Source organism: Dermacentor albipictus, chromosome 6 (genome assembly GCF_038994185.2).
Source record: "Dermacentor albipictus isolate Rhodes 1998 colony chromosome 6, USDA_Dalb.pri_finalv2, whole genome shotgun sequence".
Lineage (NCBI taxonomy): Eukaryota > Metazoa > Arthropoda > Arachnida > Ixodida > Ixodidae > Dermacentor > Dermacentor albipictus.
In genome coordinates, this window is record NC_091826.1 from 54,497,559 (window position 1) to 54,516,152 (window position 18,594).

General features: G+C 47.4%; 1 protein-coding gene across 1 annotated transcript in view; it reads left to right on the forward strand.

Moving 5' to 3' along the window:
• The first annotated feature begins 12,394 nt into the window (after positions 1 to 12,394).
• Positions 12,395 to 18,594, forward strand: part of LOC135907789 (peroxidase-like) — a 134,227-nt gene continuing 128,027 nt past the window's right edge. The window contains exon 1 of the mRNA XM_065439523.2: positions 12,395 to 12,696. The gene's annotated coding sequence lies outside the window, so the exon portion shown is untranslated. The remainder of the gene's footprint in view (positions 12,697 to 18,594) is intronic.

Here is an 18,594-nt window from a genome sequence, read left to right on the forward strand (position 1 = left end):
GACGAGGGTGACGCGCGAAATAAACAGTCCGTACACAGTACGCCTGCACACAGCGCACGCAAGCATGCGCAGAAACGGACAACTCTAGTGTTTGTTAGAAGCCAGTGTCGCGTACAGGAAAGCTAATACAGCATTCGTTGCGGGCAAAGCACCCTACCAGAGCGGCTTATCAACCACCCTACCAACGCATTTCACTGAGGAAAAGGAGAGAGAGCTGGAGGCGGCATTCCGGGGCACGGAAATTAAGATGGTAGTAGGGGGGGGGGGGGGGGAGGAGTAGGTTACATCGTTCAAAGCTCTTGGTTTTAAATGAAAGGGACAATAGTACAGTGCCATGTAGCCATGAGCCATGTAGCCATGAAGCATATATATATATATATATATATATATATATATATATATATATATATATATATATATATATATGTAGCCGTTGCCTGCGTAGCTCGTCGTAACTCTGGCACAATTCTATCACTTCAGCGACAGGGTGAGGACTCTTCGATAATAACATTTGAAACGCGTCGTCCTGAATACACTTCATTATGTGTTTGATCTTCTCCTCCTCTGACATCGACGCATTGACCCGTTTGCAAAAGTCAACAATGTCTTCAATGTAGCTTTTGAAGTTCTCTCAGGCCTCTTGGGATCGTGTGCGCAAACGTTGTTCTGCACGAAGCTTTCTTACTGCTGGCCGACCGAAAATTTGGGTAACGTTGGTCTTGAAGACCAACCACGAAGTGAGGTCAGCTTCATGGTTTAGAAACGATAGTTTCGCAACGTCCTTAAGATAGAATGCGACGTTTCTTAAATTGGTAACATCGTCCCACTGGTTATGGGCACTCACTCGTTCATAAGACGAAATCCAATCTTCAACGTCTTTGTCACCTGTGCCGGAGAAGATAGGGGGATCTCGATGACGCAAGGCACCGGCACAAACCAAGGTGGCCGGCGCCGTTGGAGGAGCTGGAGGAGTGCGTGTGTCGTCGGGCATGATGGGGGGTAGAGCGCGACTCCGAAGTTCCAGGGTGGTCGAAACCCAGCACCTCCTGCTCCAGACCGGATCGCTACCGAGCCCGAAACTGATGAATCGCATGTACCCCGAGACATATCCGACAGATATGTGCAGAGTCTGCCGGAGGGAGACCGCAGACTACACGCACATCTTGTGGGACTGCGTTAAATATCCAGAAGACGCTAAATCGAGAACACTCCCACCGCGGCTCGAGGCAGCCGCGAAGAGCTACGACCGAGACGATCAGCTCTGGGCCGTCCAGCAGGTCCTCGAGGCGCTCGAAAGGCACGGACCCAGCGAGCCGGCAACGGCGAGCGGAGACCCGCGCCGAGTAACGGCGACTTCGAGGATGACGTAGGCCCTCGTCGGGGCGCGCGAGCGCCCAACTGCAGGCATAAATAATGTTTTCTCCAATCCAATCCAATCCACCACTTGCTAAGAGATTTATTAGCAACGGGCGCGAATAGGGAGCAGTCACAAGCGTTCAGCGAAGAACAGCAAGCACGAGCTCATGCCGGTAGCGATGCTGCTGTGGCGTAGGCAGGCTACTCTGCTCCTTTCTGTGTCCGTGTTCATTTCGCACTTCAAGCCAAGATCACGATACCGTATCAACTCGCCCAACTGTCTATCCTTTTGCATTACATACTCTTCTTCGTTACAATATATATATATATATATATATATATATATATATATATATATATATATATATATATATATATATATATATATAACTAAATGAAATTAATGGGAGTTTCTTGTCAGATAAACACAGGACAAGTATTTAACAAACGATATTTGGACCGTTAGTCAATATGGATATTTGTCGGTGCGCTCTAATACACATGTTTACTTAAGGCAAGTTTATGAGCAGGGCTGTAATGAATAGCTTATACGCAAGCGTGCATGAGCATACCAGCAATGTAACTGTACAATCACACGGAAAAGAGAAATCACAATCAATACAAACACAAATAAAAAATCACTACAAATACAAAACGATATATGCGTACTAAAGAGAATAGAAATGCCTAACATTTAACACAATGTCACACACACAAACGAAACTACAATGTGCCCATGCATTTAGTACTACAAAGCGTCCCAGTGGAAAACATTTTAATTAACGCGCTAGAAATAGGACACGAAGGACATAGACTTAGTATTCACAGTAGTAATTTAATTGCTACACGACTCACTTAAGATATACCGGATATGATAACTTAAAGTTGCATGCAAGTGTCATTTCTAGTGTAAGTCCCAATTTTAGTGCCATTGGATTGATTTAACCTTTTTCCGTACACACTTCTGCAGGTAGGAGGATTGCATTCCTTGTGTTACGGTGCGGTAAACAAAGCATACTTAATGGTAATGGAAAAAAAAACCGCTGTTTTATAATTTTGCTGTGAGATGAACGCTAATATCCGAGTATATTCAAACCATTCGGTGCTTGGACAATGAGTAAGTGAAAGCGTTATAATCCTCAAGGTGCGTTTTTGAAAACGTACAATGGGTGCTATGTATGTACATTAACTAAGTAAGGCAACATATTTCGCTACAATAATTAATTGTGAGTGAAACAAAGAAAAACTAAAGAACGAAGTACGTTATATTGAAAGTAACCTCTGGCCTTAATAGGCGTAAAACACGCAAAAAGTGTTTAGATTCATTGTTAACTTTTTATTTCCAATGCAAGCTTTCATTCATTACGACATCCAATATTTGAACGCGAAAATGCGATCAATGGGCTTGTTATCAACATTCAAGTACAGCAAGCTAAAATCTACACTTTTTCTGGAATGAAAAATAACGCATTAAGTTGTTTTCTTTTTTTATAGTATTTAATATTAGCTTGTTACGAGATAACCACGTGGTAATCGCAGCTAACTCTGTCGTAATTTGTACTCGTATTGAAGGCGAGTTAGCTTGAAATAATAATTCGGTGTCTCCTGCGTATCTCAGAGTTTTGCAGAAAGATAAGGCCCGTGGGAAGTCATTTATGTACAAGGAAAGCAATACAGAGAACCATAATGGTTCTCGAGGTACCCCACAGGTAACACTTTCATAATGAAAAGTTAGGAGATGGATTCACTTATGGGGTTTTACGTGCCGAAACCAGGATTCGATTATGAGACACGCCGTAGTGGGGGAGTCGGCATTAATTTTGACCACCAGGGAATACTTAACGTGCCCCCAGCGCACGGGATACGTTCTTTTTTTTTGCATTTCGTCCCAATCGAAATGCGGCCGCCGCGGCCGGGATTTGATCTCACGACGTCGTGCTCAGCAGTGCAACACCATAGCCGCAAACCACTGAGGAGTTAGGAGATCAATTACTAAAGAGTTAGGAGATCAATTACTATGCGTTGATTCTGGTTTTTAAGCTGAAAATAAAAGCCTAAATATCTTGTTAGTAAAACCATGAGATTCCACCTTTTTTATTGAGATGAAATTCGAGACCGTATCAAATGTTTTTTTTGTGCGTGCGTGTGTGTGTGTGTGCGCGTGCGTGCGCGCGTGTGTGTGTGTGTGTGTGTGCGCGCGCGTGTGTGTGTGTGTATGTGCGTCTGTGTGTGTGTGTGGGTGCGTGCGTGCGCGCGCGCGCGCGCGCGCACGTGTGTGTGTGTGACTATTACATTGTTATGGAGGACTGAGTTAACTGTGCCAGTGTAAAGACTATAATAATAATAATAATAATATTTGGGGTTTTACGTGCCAAAACCACTTTCTGATTATGAGGCACGCCGTAGTGGAGGACTCCGGAAATTTTGACCACCTGGGGTTCTTTAACGTGCACCTAAATCTAAGCACGCGGGTGTTTTCGCATTTCGCCCCCATCGAAATGCGGCCGCCGTGGCCGGGATTCGATCCCGCGACCTCGTGCTCAGCAGCCCAACACCATAGCCACTGAGCAACCACGGCGGGTCCCAGTGTAAAGACAGCTGTGGATGCTGATCTATTGGCAATAAAGGCGAGTTGCTCCGGATAGATTAATCCGTTCTCAGTAAGAGATTGGCTAAGAGGAGACCTAATTATTCTTTGAATAAAAGCGTATTGAGAATGCTAAATACTGAGATTGGTTGACAACTTCTCGGGTTGTCTCAGTTCCTAGATTTGTATACATGGACTGGTCACGTAACATTGAGTATGCATGGGTCAGAGCCACTGTCCAGTCCACAGATATATTATTTTTTTTATAAGTACTGCAATCACCGCGCGGTAATTTTAGCAGGGTGGTACAAACTTAATTAATACAACGGTATGTACAAGAAATTTACAGGTTAATAATACAAAAAAGCTATGATATATATAAATGCAAAGCACACAGGCTAGACAACCACTAGGTTACACCAAAGACCTAAAACACTGTCACTTATAACATGACACAAATAAAACAATGTCACTGTAAACATGATAAGAAAGAATTCAATGTTGTCGCATAGATGGCGTTATTTTTTAGGGGTTCCAGTCCACTATTTTGCGTGGGAATAATGAATACTTGAAAGAGTTGCTACGTGAAGAAAAGGGAGTTTAGTGAAATTCTGTCTTTGCCGAAGCCGATAAGGTGGGGGTTATCTTCTGTTTCTTTTCTTTTCTCTTTTCTTTTTGATATGCAAGGATGGAAAGGATCTGACTCCCGGGAATTGAGCGGAAATGCTATTGCCGATATTAGTCGAAAAAAATTGAAATCGTCCGCCGTGTGCACTGAAGGGTTTTTAGGAGTAATGTACTCTCTGTTACATATACCCGTTACTGCACACACAAGCTTCCATATGCATGGATTGATGGATGTTATGAGTGTCCCCTTTGGAACGGGGCGGTGGCTTGCGCCACCAAACTCTTGCCGTACTTGGTTGACATCAGCGCCCCTGTTGGACAATCCTAGCACTGTAATACTGTTTCATAGCTTTCCTTAGCAACCCAAATGACTTAATTCTGAAATACTTAAGTTGCAATTTATAGTAGGTGTTTGTTTTGTTCCCATCTATTGTAGAACAAATCTTGTTTTTTCTTTGATATTTCCGGAATGTCACGTGTTATTCACGGACGCATTGCTGCCTTGTAATTGCGGCCTGGATACTCGTGCGTTGCGTGACTAACTACTTTCATTGTACAGTCACCAAACTTTTCTCATAGAATGCTCACATATCTTCGCATAAACCTTCAAAATATATACAATTGAGTAATTTGCGCGCAGTACCATTCGAATGAGCATGACAAAAAGGATATAAATAAGTACGTGGTATGAACATAAAAATGGGAAAGTGGTCAGCAATGGTGACGCCGTACACTCCATTGGAGATAGTGATGTTAATTTCACGAATCATGTGGTCAGGCAGAGAAAAACAGTTGTCACTTATTCGCATAGACGGCGTGATCACGTTCATTAGGTTACCTGCATGACTGAAGCAGCAAACCATAGTCGGGGCATTCCTGCATGGTAAAATCACCACAGGAAAGTAATGGAAGATAACTGATGAAAGATAACTAATGGATGATAACTAATGGAAGCTGTCCATGACAGATAGCTTCCATTACAGAAATGAAGCCTTCTACAGTAGCGCTAGGCAGGCAATAAACTACGTCTTGAATAACGCCACATTTCAAATGTGCAAATAGAGCTTAGCATTCAGGCTGGCTTCTGGACTTTTAGTGATACAATAATACTTAGCACCTTTCTTTAAGAGCAGACCAACGCCACCGCTAAGTGAAAGACTGCTTCTAGGATAGCGATAACGATGGGTATCCTGGTATATGCATGTGCAAATTCACCCACTTTCAGCCATGTTTCAGTAATAGCGATTACATCACATAAAATAATGACGCGACAGACAAATACGCAGTTGGTCCAGGTTTCTTCGTGCACTTCTAACGTTACAATGTTCCACTGACACGTTTTCGCGCTCAAGTCATGCCTGATCGATTCTGGCAACATCAAGCATCATTGCTCAGGTAATTTGTGATAATTCTTCTGCACATTTTATGTGCAACACCAGCGAATTTTCTGTCTTTCTCACGAGTATTTAACCCAGACACACGTGAGCTTTCAGTTATTTTCACGCTTCGCATTCAGTGCTTTGCCAGCAGTACTTTGGTAGCTGGACATATGCGGTCATTGATATGGATAGGAGTGGCATCGTCAATGCCTAGGATTGATTAAATCAGTCTGTGTTTCATCGTTGCACGCATGAACTTATTTCTGGAGATACGGGAGATAAACTTTGCGATTGCGTTTCATTGCGCGTTGTTCCTGGTTGGAAATCCGTGTACAACCTATAGGTCAGATCCGTTAACAACAGCTTCCAGGTGAGCAGAAATCGTCTTGATCACTGACGCAAGGTTTGCTCTTTCTTGTATTCGAATCCCCTTGATTTCACATTGTTATAGCGGCTGTATTGTCGTAACTCTGTCAGTTCTTTCCTTGCTTCTCAGCCATGAGCCGACCTATTATCTTTCTTGACTTCTTTGTTTTCAGTTTCGTTGATTCCGAACTCGTTTCTCAATATTCCTCTGAACTTCGTAATCATCAATCCCACAAATACTTTAATGGATTTCAGTTCATCTTCCATCGATTTAGACAAGTATTTTTTTTTGAGCGCGTCATGCTTACGTTCAGTCGACTGTCTCATCGGTTGTAGCTCTGTTTCTATTATTGCCCTTAAGTCATCCTTAAGTTCGTCATTTTTAGCTTCACCACGAACACTTAAGTACTCCAACGCTAGGCTAAGTTGTTTTATTGTTATACGAGGTTTGTCACTGATGTTTCTGGCAAGGCACACTGACGTGAAAGCACACGCGGAGCAGTTCAGTCAGCGCTAACACTCGGCTTCTAAATATGACAAAACGAAGCCGTATCGCATAAGCAGGCACAGAAGTGACGTTTAGTTGCTGCTCGACCAAGCGACTGCCTGGACTGCTCCGAAAAAATATTAATAAAAAAACAAGGTATACTAATTTACTTCATAAATAACTTAGTGCATCGTAATCTCAATTAACAACCAACCCGCCAATCGGTGGGCAATATTCTGCGATTCGAAGGTGGCCTTACAATGCCTTCTGTCATCTCTTCGTCGCGGGTCGTGTGAACAACTAGTGTCGGAGATACGAGAAATGCACCATCGTATGATAGCGAAAGGACACGACGTCGTGTTTCAGTGGCTGCCTGGCCATTGCGGTGTTTCCGGCAACGACCTCGCTGACGAAGCTGCTAAGAAAGCCCACGAAGGAGCAACTCTTGTTTCTGTACCTTTATCGCGGACCGACGTAGCCCAACACCTGAGCAAGGTAGCTCACCGTATGACATTGGAGAAGTGGCACACACCTGAATTCACCCAAGAACGTTTGCATTCCCTCGACCCCTCTATGCAACTGCGGCTGTTACCAGGGCTTCTGCGAAATGAGGAAACAATGCTGTGCCGCTTACGCTTGGGCGTCGCATTCACCAATGCATATACGTTTTTGATTGGAATGACTGATAGCGCCGACTGTAATGCCTGCGGTATCGAGGAAACTATAGAACATCTACTGTGCTACCGCCCATCTTTTCAAAACGAAAGACATGACCTCTGCACAGCTCTCAGTCAGCTAGATAGAACACCGTTCACCTTGAAGAAGATCTTGGGTCCATGGCCTCGCATATCGTAGCTACAAAAGGCCACAAAAGCTCTGCTGCGATATTTGAAAGCTACTGGATTGAGTCAGCGTCTGCGATCCGGACTGAGTGACCAAACGATATACCCAGTAGACTTTCTCTTCTTCTTTTAATCGTTCCGTCCCCTTTTCCCTTTCCCCAGTGTAGGGTAGCCAACCGGGCTCAGTCCTGGTTAACCTCCCTACCTTTCCTTTATCATTTGCTCCCTCTCTCTCTCTCTCTCTCTCTCTAGTGCATCGTAGTGGCAACTAGTGATTAAACCTGCCATTTTATCCTTAAATCTCGCTGTACGGTCCACGTGAACGACGTTTCACGAAAGCGCATTCATTTGCTCTCAACAAACCAGCCATCAACGTGTTCGATCAAGTCTTCTCTCATCAGGACGTAACAGCGTTGGAGGTGGCCTCCTAAGGGGCGAAAAGGAAATACGATACGGGCTGCATATATGCAGAAAGTAGGCCGCCGGTATGAGTCCTTGGAGCGAAAGCGAAGTCATTGTGACCTTCGCACTTCTTCTTGGCGCGCGAGTTCAATAGCTTTGACCTCCGCCTCGAGAGAAACCCTATCTCCGTGCTAACAGCGTGCGCGAAGGAGTCTTCACACTTTCGCTCAAAGCCAATTGGCTTTCGCACATCGCTATATTTCGCTCTCTGTACAGAATTTGGTGAACAGAATAGTCGGGGTAGAACTACATGGGAAACTTATTTGCAGCCTCCAAGCTACAGTACGATAAACCATTAAACGAATCAACCTCTAATAAAGGCAATGTAACTGGCAGATCTCTGTCTCCTTTATCGAAAAGAAGTGGCAGATATTATGCATATCCAAGCTACAATCTGTGGCAGGATAACGCAGGTCCAGGGCCCGCATTCACAAAGGTTTGCATTCGTAAGTGTTCTTGGCCGTTGGCCGGTCTTCTTCGCTAATAACATGTCCATCGTCAGGATTGGCTAGAATTTTCCCTTACGAACAATTCTAGAGTAACAGCTTTTCGTGAACACAGGCCCAGGAATAGCACTCAACGCAAAAAAAAAAAAATGAAAGGTGGAGATTGTCAAGGGATAGAGAGAGGGAGAAATTTTTATTGAGTGCCAGGGATGTTTGCCTGGCCTGAAGATTTGAAGACCGCTCTTGTGGCCGCAATGAGTGTGTCGACGCGCAAAACATGGCTTAAGTCTTCGCGCACATTGTACACATTATATTAAGAAGTAGTTGGTATTATCGGCGACGTTCACACGAATGCGGTTTAGACATCTGCGGTCGTTTCTTGAAAGGCCACTCGGCATGTGAATATCACATTTTGGGTCTACAATTCTAATGCGTCCGTGCTGTCACCGCGCATAACACCAGCGTGCAAGTAGAGAGTGCCATGCAGCGGCACTCACGAAGGTTGATCCTTCCCTTTTAGAGCGTGGCACGGGTGCCAGTTTCGATGAGTCGCCATGCGCCCCTCTAGAAGCCCGACCGGCTTCAACGTTGCCCGCTATGTTGAAATGGGCAGGTACCACTGTAACACGATGCTGCAGTACAGCCTGCAAGCCTCTGTATGTAGCCTAACAAACATATGTCAGTAAGTCCAGGCGGCAGTGATGCAAGGGCTGTGAAACAGGGCCTGTATTCACAAAACGTTCTCAAACTACAACTGTTCAGTAACATAAAATTACGGCCAATCCTGGCGCTGGACATAACGTTATCAAAGACGGTGAGCCAATGGCAAAGAACCCTTATGAACGAAAAGCTTTGTGAATTCAACCCCACAATCCGAATTCACAAACAGCTCGTGAGGTGTACTGCACTTGGTCGTAACAAGTAAAATTTTCGCAGCAAGCATATTATTGGCGATAGCGGCCCGTCCACGAAGAACACTTTGAAATCAAAAGCATTAGTAGTACGGCCGTAAGGTCCTCACAATTTTTGCGGTTCCTTCAGCTATGGAAGAAGCAGACCGTTTCTGCAACAGCGTTTGCAGAGTCGTAGTTAGGAAAACTTCGAAGGAAGAAATCGTGATCTTGGCACAGCTTCAAGCAATGGCACCGGTTGGCTTAAGGGATGATGCAGTTTAGCGAACACCCCCATGGTATGCTTAATATCAATCGAAATTGCACCGACGCTTCTTAATAGGGTGTATGCCAAGTACTGGAAGTAAGCTTTTCCACAGTATTCTCCACATTTACATTTGGTTGCCACACAAAAAATCGCCGACCTCCCGTTCACGGCATAATTTAGCCGCAGTTGGCTTACAAACAGTGAGGGTGTAGTAAGGAAGGGATGGTGGAAAGAACAGCGGCAACGGCTCGTACGCTCGGTTTTTATTTCTACGTCTAGATCAATGTCCGCCATATTGTGCGGGTCAAACAATGCGTGCGTGTGGGGAAGCGCACTCACAGAATTTCGAACGCCGGGCCATTGCGAAGTTGCGTCGCAACAGCTTTGCAACCTAAAGACGGCGGAAGTTATAGCCTACAGAGCTGCGGACGTTCTTGGTATGCATATGCAACAACGATGGTCAAAATTTTGCAGACATTTGCGGCATACTTGAAAAAAAAATGTCGGCGGAAGCCATCTCACGATGATTGTCGACGTTAATGCGATTAGCAATCAGGCAGTGCAGCGACACAACTTCTTTCCAACGCCGAAACGCGTCATGTATGAGGCATGTACTGCAACCGCGCTCCTCTCTCGTGGTGCCCACTGGACATGCTGCCATCTGGCGGCGCCGCCGCGAAGCACGCGCGAAGTCTGGAACAGCGTGCTAAAGCGTCGGGCTGCTGAGCTTGAAGAGCCCGTGTGACGCGGCTTCGATTCCGCCCAGAACCGGATACATTTTAAAGGATTCTTTTATTAAAATTATTGAAGAGGGCCCCGCGAAAGATGTGCTAGTACGTATACACGTACCACAAAATGAGTAAATTTCCCAAAGACTACTAATCGCATTAATAATTTAACTGGTGTGGCTGACGCAACACCCAACAGTAAAAAAAAAACAGCTTTTTCTTTATGTTTGTTGCTTCTGTTTGAGTTGGTTCACAAGCTTCTGCCCCATGTACTTCATGTTTCTTCAGGAGGCGCCTAAATGTGGACTTGGCAGGACAAAACAGTATGTCAACGCAGTTGACAACAAACAGCGCCGAGGATTACCGCCTGCGAGTGGTCTATCTGCAGAATGCGAAAAGATTCTTCGTTCATTTGATTATAGCCCACCCCTTCATCCTTTTTTTTGTGCTAATTTGTTGACCGTTTTCCGGGTGCAAAGTGCCGCCCAATGAATGTGCGACGCTCATCGAAGTTTTATTCTTGTGTTGTTCTCCCCCCCACCTCCCTTTGTTTTTTATTATTTGATCTCCTTCTTAATCTCTCTCTTGTTCTTCGCTCACTATTATTTTTCTATCTACCTTCTCTCTTGTAGAGCCGGCAGGTACAGCGTCCCTCCTGGTGACGGTTGCCAGCTAATTTCCTTTCTCTCTTCGCTGTGTTTGTTTTTATCTGTGCAATAATAATAATAATAATAATAATAATAATAATAATAATAATAATAATAATAATAATAATAATAATAATTGGACACTGGGATAGAGGAAGGCGACTGTAGAGAGTGATGTGGAATATATTGCGGAAGTTTCGAGCTAATTCAGAAATGCTTGCGTTCTTCTGTGCGTAGTCAGTAAATATTTAGGGTGCCTCGATGCCAGCGCCGCCGCTGGCATCGAGGCACCCTATAAATATTTGCTTCTCAGAGACCTCAGCGTCACGGTCGGGATCAAAGGCAGCGATCGCTTCGCAAAATCGGGTTCCCGGTTGTCGATAACATCGCACACATGCTCACGCATCCAATCTGTTGACACTGGAACGGTGACACGCATCGTAAGTGCGTGCGTGTTCAAAAACTTTCCCTCGAATTTCGAAGAAATGGCTAGAAATGAGGTCAAGTCGACTAGGGCGGCGAAGCAAATAAGGGGCTAAAAAAAAATGCAATTGACCCCTTTCTCTCTCTCTCTCTCTCTCTCTCTCTTTTTTTGTAGGCTGAACAACTTTCTCCAGCGAGACCTCTTGTAGAATAGCGGCCTGGAGAGTCCGCTTATATTCTTCCTACGGAAGCACGGAAAGGAACCCGAATGTGGAAAGCCACTCACTCCCAGGAGCTCTTTTACAAGCACGGCTGTCGTACCGTTGTTTAGTGTCGGAGGTCAGAGGTCGCGATTCGACTGCCGATTGCCGATATAGGCGCGCACCACTGGTTCAGTGTTGACACTGCCGTCACGGCGGTGACACCTCGTCAATCCACGACGCTGCGGGCGATTTCTTTTTTTTTCCTTCGAATTTCGAAAGAAACGGGTAGAGTCGTACGAGGCTGGAAGTCGACTGGCGACGAAACGAAAACATACAGCTAAAGAAAAAAAAAGCACGCAAGAAACAAAAAAAAGGCGTCCCTTCTCTAAGTGCGGAACACACTTTCTCCGGCGAAACCTCCTGAATACGGAGACCGTTTACTTCCTCGTACACGGAAGCGAAGAAAAAAGTAAGGAAGGGGAACGAGGGTGGGCTACTCCGGGGGGGGTTTCTTCCGCAGCAAAGCGGCTTTCGTGGAGGTCCGCGCGTTGTGGGGGGTCAAGGCGTGGCGTCCTTGAAGGGGGGGGGGGTATACTACGGGGTGGGGGGAAGCGGGGGAGGTTGCACCTTTCCAGCCGCCACTGCCGCTTCCGAGCCGCACAATCCGTCGTCACCGCCGCCGCCGCTCCAGCGCCTGCCGCCGCCGCCGCCGCTCACTCGAAACCGCTCTCGTCTCGACGAACGACGACGACGAACGACGACGCCGCAAACCGGCTTGGCGCGTCGAGGGGGAGGGCGGCGTGTCGTCGTTCCGCTAACCCAATTCCAGCGGCTCGACTCCGACGCTACTCGGCCGAATACTCTCACTGTGTGCGCCGGCCCCTTGGATAGCCGCCGTTCGACGACGGGCGAGAGACCGTCTCGCCGCAGCCACGCGCTTCGCCGACCACGACGACTGAGGACGACACGAGAAACACCTCGCAAGGTGAGCAGCGCACAGTGGTGGCCGCGGTCGTGCCCCCCCGCCTGGCGTGGCCATCTTTTTTTACTTTCCTTTCACCACGACACTGGGAGGACCGACGATGGAGCGCGCGCCGAGCTTCTTCTACGCTTGGAGCTCTTGCGTGAGATGCGCGCGCGCGTGGATGATGTGTGGATGTGGATCCTGCCCTGGCCCCCCGTGGTTCCGAGGAGCGCGAACCCGGAGGTTCTATAGTGCTTTGTGGGCGGAGTGCTCCGGTGATTGTTCGCGACACTTCTGTAGATATCTCGTGTTTCGCGCGTTACTATAGATAGAGAGAGAAGAGGCCAGTTTTCGTGTTGCATTCCAGTGCTAGACGAGTGATGCTCAGTCCTTGGACTCGGGAGCGAAGGAGGAGCGCGAGGCCAGCGTTGTGCGCTTTTATCGGAGTTCTGCGGGAATGGTTCGCAACTAAAGGTGTTATCTTTCGCGGTTCTTGCGGAAATATCAAGAGAGTCTTTAAGTTATGCGTGCGCGATATGCAAGATGGCTCTGTTGTAGACTGCTCCACCGGGGCTCGACAGTGACGCACGAATGCGAGCGTGGCATAAAGACGTACGGGCTTTGCCGGAAAGCTTCAACGGCGATATAGCGTAGCTTTCGGAAATGTCTGGCGTTGCGGCTAGAGAGAAAAGAAGTCCCGATATCTTCGCTTTACTCGTACGGCCAGTTTATTTTCTTTCGCGCGGGTCGCCGGTGGTAAGACAGCGCTGCGGAATATCCGGCGTTGTGTAGAGCTGTTCTTCGTTCCTAAGAACACCGTACACAGTGTAAGGCGGAAGAGGGATCGTGCTATAGGAGGAAGGTGTGCAGACCGAAAGCCGTCGAGATACGAATGACGACGATTTTGTCCAACGACGCGAAGGTTGTACATTGTTGGCGCTATCGCCGGAAAGTGGCGCTGGTGTCATCGGCGGTGGGATAGCCTTCCGGAAGGCCGTTTAATCCACGCAGTGCGCGTGGCATAAAGGGGGACAAGGATGGAATCGATATGGCAGAGCACAACGAGCTCGCGCTTCCAACTGTTATACGGAAGGAACGTGCTTTTCCGAGAGGTACGTACACGGTGCGCGTACAGCTTTGTCGCTGGCTAATCGAGCCGAACGACGACGAGCTAAAATGGGACAAGGATGGGGCGATCGCGCGTCCGTATGCGCAAATAGCTGTGAGATCTTGCACGCGCTGTAGAGAAGCTCGGAGGGTAGTCGTGAGGGAGTAGCGTGCAACCTATGGTGAACCACGGCCGGTTAGTTGGACGCCGGAAAGAAAGAACCATTCTGTAAGGAAAATAAGCGCTGGTTAGAAGGCGCGCACAGGTTGCCGATGGGGGCGAACACCAAGAGGACATCTGCTTTCTTGGGATGTAGCATCTAATATTACCGCTTGAGGGTTATTGACGTTGGTATCCGCACAGGCATGAATACGATGGGTGAGGGAGTGAAACTCGTGCCAGCAAGAAACTTGTGGGCCATGGGGACAAGAGTCGCTTCCTAAACGTCACGGATTGCCTGAAGTTATGCCGCGCACTCCTTTTTTGTTTCATCGTGAGAATAGAATATTTCTTCCATTCACAGCTTTCTTCAAGAAGGAGAAGAGAGGGGGGGGGGGGGGGAAGGCAAGCACCCATGGCTTTAACTACCGGACCATGCAGAGCGAGTAAACATCGGAACAAATACAAAGTACCTACTGTATATAGACGATTGTAAACCAAGGCGGAAATAGAAAGGCTACGAGGGGTGCATTCTTAACTGAGCTGGTTTATTGGTCATTGGTACAGTATGTATAAAAGGACAGCGTAGAGAAAATTTTACGTTGTCTATATGTTGAAACTTCGTTGGATAGCAGATCCCAAGCTAGCGCACGAAAGGAACGGTTCCAAGGGGTCGTCCAGACAACTGAAACCGAGTTATTAAGCTGGAAGCCTCCACGGAGCATACGTAAGAACAATTTAGACAGGGTGCCACACGTTGTCCTCGTCCGAATTGACTTCAGCTTCGCGGCCCATTTGTTGGTGCGAAGCATGCGCTCAGCTGACCAAGGCTGAGCTCGTTAACTGCAAAATTGCTTAACAATAGCGGACAGACGTAAACGTTTAACAATGGCAGACAGACGTCAATGTACACGGGGTCAATACGACCGACGGGCACTTTATACGACATTATCGTCGCCATGGAATGGACTCCGGCATTTGTAGACCAGCTTGTCCGAGGAAAGCTGGTCCCGCAGTTGCAAGGGCACGATGCCTTGAGGCATCACGTTTGTGTCCCCGCGGATGAACAGTGTGAACGTCGCAGCAGCAGCAGCAGCACCGTTTAAGGAAGTCAAGGGAGGGAATGACTGATACCGTCGCGAGGGCGCGCGTGTTCCTACCTGCACCGGTGCGTGTACGTCGTGCTGCCCACGCAGTGTGGGTTTGTAACACGCGTACCCGCTCCGAAGGTCGCCATCGTGTGCGACCGAGCCGGGCTCCATGGGGCGGCAGTTTCGTCTTTCGCACTCGTATCTCGCGCTCAGCGAAGTATCCGGCGGGTCTAATTATCACCCGGTTTCGATCGAGTCATTAGCGAGAAATATCAAATTAGTTCGCGCTGGTAAAGTAGCCCTTCAGAACACCGCTTTCGCCTAATGCAAGAAAACGTTGGTTGGCATAGAGGAGAGAACTGAAGGCCGAAAAACTTTCTCTTCCTCAGTTTTATGCCCGAGCCCCAGCTTCGGTACGCCAGTGTGGTGCCAGAAATTTCGGATTGTTATTATGTTTTTTTTCATATTTGGCTTGTTTTAGGATTTGCGAAGCTTCCCAGATGCTGTCTTTGGTTCGATTACAACGACATGTCATCTTTCTTCACCGATAAACAATTAACTAAACTGGAGGAGTTGCTACCAAAATTCATGTGACCTCATGAGTAGCTGGCGCGGAAACTTCAAGATGACGTTGCCACCCATCTTTCGCTGTTTTGTTTTGCTCCCGTTTTTTTTTCTCTTGTTATTGGGTTCCCCAAGCCATTGCTTATAGTAAACGTGGGCTTAGTTACCGCATTTGGTCCTGGCCGTGGGAGATGTCGAATAAGAAAAACGTGAAATGGTTTTACGGTTGGTCAAGAAGAAAAAAAATATATATGCATAATACATATATCGGCATAACTCTGAAGAAAGAAAACAGACCTTGCGTTTGCTCTTCGTCTGGACTTTTTTGTATACAGTGCTTATCTGCATGCACCCGGCATTGCCGGCGAACTAATATAGACGTATAACAGGTAATCTCGGGTCGTAATAAAAGGTTGTTCCCATTCTCCGTCCTCCCCGACACCTCAGCCTACCATTTCTAAAATCAATCCAACGAGTTTTGGGGCTTAAGGCAAAATTAGAGCAATTTTAAAAGACTCTGCGTATATGAAACCCCGAGTCATCGTGTCGAACGTCGTCGCCTTACGAGATCAAGCAAACAGAGTGTGTTGCTGTTAAATACTTTACTCATCGTGCGAAATATTAATCGGGACTCCCCGGGGAGCCTTTGCTTACACACAATTGCTTTCGTGAGCTTCCGTACGGCACACAACGGTTGAGTGCCAGCATGCGCGACTTCATACCAGAAGTGTTCTGCTCGAACTATCAAGCCACATGGCACGAAGAACCGTACATGCACCGTCGACATCAAAGAGATGGCAAAGCGATATCAAGCATGCGACGCGACATATTTTTGAGATGCTCGGATTTGGTCAATTTGTCTTTCTCCAACGCAACTGGTTGCTCGGAGTACGGCCGTACAATAATTGTTTATTTATTACAATACTGACGAGCGTTCGTGACGGCAGTCCCGAGACTGAATGCTCTGCTCTGCTGCTGTTTGTTGCTTTTAGTGCCTTCTCTATTGAAACGGTCAATTAAAGAGGTGTTGACCATCAGGAGATCGTGCCGACTATACTTCTTTTTATGCGAGAAATATTGAAATTTATATCACATGTCGCCGGTCATCAAAAAGGTAAAAGAAACACATCGTAGCTTCTCATACTTTGCACTTTCTGAGGTGATAGTTTGTTCGAAGGGCACAAAACACTTTTATCCTTAAGGTTGCAAAAACTACTTTTAACTGTAGACGATAACGAACTGTCACTATGCACCTGCAGTAAGAGAAACAATAGTCGAAAACAGTGTGCACTTTCTATCCAGCTGGTGTGCACCGATGTATGTTTGACACGAGAGTTTGAGAGCGATATGACTATTGAGCCTGGTTCACAAAGCCTTCAAACGCCCCATCCCGTCACGTCACGTCGCCGTCACGTCGCCGTCACGTCACTGGCATCCGTCACAAGATAGCGTTTCCTTGACGGATTCGCCTCCAACAATGGGACGCCGGCGACGTGGAGGGCACCGGCTAATGTCACCGGCATGCTAGTTTGGATGAGAAGCCAGCAGGCAAACGCTGTCTCGTGACGTACGCCGACGTGACGGTGACGTGACGGCGACGTGACGGTGACGTGAGGATGACGGGACAGGGCGTTTGACGGGTGTGTGCACAGGCCTTACAGTATATTGCGTGCAGTCTTTGCGTGCGGTCACGTCCACTGTTTCGTGCAGCTTTCGCGCTGACCGTCGTCGCGTTTACTTGCCGAAAAAAATGTCGTCGAAAAAGGAAAACCCAAAAGAATACAGAAGCGGGCGAGTTGGAAGGTGTACATATTGAGTAACTCACAAATTGACAATGACAGTAACAAAATGTGCGCAGTCAAGCTGTGCTTCTTCCGTCGTCGTTTCTTTCTTTCCTTGTTTTGCCGTTGTCAGGTTGTGCGCTGCTCAAAATGTAAAGAAAATTTGATTAGACCCCGTCAACGGCTCGATCTCACCCCTTAAGAGTCTCATGTCTTGTCTCACGTTGACAATCTTTGTCTCACGTCCAACATGAGACAAATCAGCACGCGCTTAATCGTGTATACATTTTAACTTTGTTGGTGACGCCTTCCACATAGCGCGCTCGCATTTTATTGGGGCGCCGAATCCCGTTGATATTCACTGAACGGAGAACACGTCGATCTAAGAAAATGCCCAAGGCTGCTTCGTGTCACTGCAGTAAGAGCGCGCGAAACCGCGCCGCGCTTCCCGAATCGTCACACTCACCGTGCGCTCGAGACACGCGAGCGAGCAATTCCGATTCTTCCGCAGAAGGCGTGCCCGCGCGCCTTATACATATCGAGGGCAAAGGAGAGCTTCGATGGCGCTCCGCAAAGCTCGTTAAGGAGAGAGACCTGTCGAAGTCGACTCGACCGTAATGAGGAAGCGAACGAACGTAATCGCCGAGCGATGCGCAACGTTCCTCTTCCGGCATCGAACCGGGCTGAGCAAGCGCGTATATAGATTGGTGTCGCAACTTACCCCTAGCGGCAGCCAGACGAAGCACGTTTATGACGTACAAAGTGGCGTCGCCCGGCGTCGGCGCGCACGTTTGGCTCCACGCGACGACCATGTTGCGATGCCGCAGCATACACGAAGTTTGCTTCGTGAGGCTACCGAATTGAGCGAACGCCTCAAGGGTATGCGTTTCGGTTTGGAAACCAGCGTGGTGGACCGCGCGTCCTGAAATAGACGCGCCGACGTCTGGCGACGCTATAAATGTCCCGTTAGAAATGCCGTCCCGAGTGGTTCCCGCTTTGTGTTTTTACTCCGTCAAGTGACGCAAGCACGCCCAAGACTCCTTGGCCTATACAAAGAAGCACGTTAGGTTAGTTTAGTTGTCGCTTGTGTCTCCTCGTTATGCATTCGTGGCGCGGGAAGCGACGGCTCCATCCTTCACCGGCAATATATCATCTGTCAATGTATCGGCGCCGGCAGCAACGGTGAACAGGTTTTTCGTGCATACATAAGCGTGGC